Here is a 2,190-nt window from a genome sequence, read left to right as displayed (position 1 = left end):
CCTCCAGTCAGTTCGGCCCGCCCACATAATTGCATGTATATCTTTCCTTTTTGTTTACAAAGGGGTATTGATGTTCCGTCTCAATATGCGAGTAGACACGTTCATCATTTTTGATACGGTATATGAAGTAGGTATCAACTCGAGCCAACCCTCCCGACCAATCAGGAACATGTCATACATCAGTTATTTGCGATCACGTGTTTATGTTGCTTCGTACCTAGTTTGAATGGAGTATAGGTAAATTTCTTATAGGACATTTTTCAGTATATCATCTTGCACGTGCTCTTCCATAAGATTCACCTAGAGGTAATAATATATGAACATATTCAGAATTTGTCTACAATATGTTACTGATATTTACTTGTTATAAACACGAAATCAAACATAAATATAATAGGTCATTTTTTCATATAATTTCTACTTTTTTAAACTAAACTGTCATTTCCGGTTGAATCGAAGACTTTTATGTAGTATTCAAAAATACAATAATACTAATAGAGATGACCAGCAATGGAGAATGCATTGAAAATAACATTGATAACATCACACTGTGCGTATCACACCTTCAGTTACATATAAAGTTCTAGTACTCCTGTATATTTTCCAAAATTTATTATTTTTTGACTAAAAGTTCATAATAATATCTAAAATTAGATGTATATTTTATATTTATATTAAATAAATTATATATTTTAATTATAATAATAATTTATTAAAAGTATATATAAAAGAGGTTTTAGACTTAATTTTTGAAGTTGAAACAAAATATTTTTTACACAATGGAAACAAATTTGTCATGGTTTAAATAATGATAAAAAATTGCATTAATAATTCTTTAAAGAATGAACAATTTATATTAATTATATAATAATCAATAGACGTTTCATAATGGAAAAAATGAATGAAATATTTCAATTTAATTCACCAATTATAATTACAATAAACCAGCACATTCTATTAGTCTATGTCATTACTACTACGAATGATAAAATACTGTGTGCAGATTTTTCGTGTCATTTATTAATGAGTTTCTGAGACTGTTATAGATACTGTTACAACTCGAAAAGGTAGACAATCCATTAATACATTCAAGCCATTTATATTTGGTTTAATCCATTTGTACCTAGACATTTAATAACACCTTGCTTAATTCTAAAACAGTGAATCCACTTAATCAATTAAATTAATTGCTCGGCGTAATTTGAACTATATCTGACTGGTTTATTAATTGCCTGTAAAATATCGTCTTCCTGAACATTTTAAGTACATCGTTACGCCGGTTAATCCACAAAATTCCATATTATTACTGATTTCCTTGACGTAATAAATCACCACTGAACCAGTAATTAAATCCATAGGAACTTACGTAAGTCACTACAGATCGGGGAAACATATCAATGTTTGGACCTGAGTAATTGACAAAATTGTCTAAACTTTCAAAGCGCAAATCTGTTACACGTTTAATTAAGTCTACATGCAAATTTAATGGCTACTCTATTGGATCCAGGTGTGGTTTTATGCGAAATGATTCGCACATCCAGAAGATGTTCTAATGCCGGTTAATTAAAGGCGAAACTCGTTAATTTATGTCCAATCTGAATTTATTTCAATTACGTAATACGAAAGTAGGTGCATCTTTGGAAGATTTTATTAAAACTGTTTATGATTTGTTCAAACTATATTTGATTATGTGATGCAACTGATCTTGCAGTTTGGAAAACTATTACAATTAAATGTCACTTAAAAAGAAACATATTAAAACTATTTATTGTAAAGAACCATCTGTTAAATGTAATAATATTTATGTTCACTTAAAAAAAATTCACGGAAGAAAAGTCACTTTCAATGGTTTTCTGAGATTAGAAAGGAATATTGGAGAACGGTTCCTTAATTGTTAATATAAGATTTGACTGTTGACAATAACTAAAAAGAAGACATTCCATTTTCAATAATACTTTGCAACAACATTCTTCTTTTTCCATTAAACATGAAGTTTTTAATTTTATTATTTGTCAACTTTCAATAGTGAACGTACTCGGTGAATTTTGAAACAAGGAAAAACTTGTTCATCTTTACGTGATTCAATACTTTCATATGAAAGGTATAAACCAACCAATATAAAAAACCAGATTTTGCTCTGGGGGTCTACTCCAGACAACAGTAAATTATTCGGTTGTACGCGAGACAAAC

This window comes from Aethina tumida, chromosome 2, assembly GCF_024364675.1.
Source record: "Aethina tumida isolate Nest 87 chromosome 2, icAetTumi1.1, whole genome shotgun sequence".
Taxonomy (NCBI): domain Eukaryota; kingdom Metazoa; phylum Arthropoda; class Insecta; order Coleoptera; family Nitidulidae; genus Aethina; species Aethina tumida.
Note: the sequence above shows the minus strand (reverse complement) of the source record.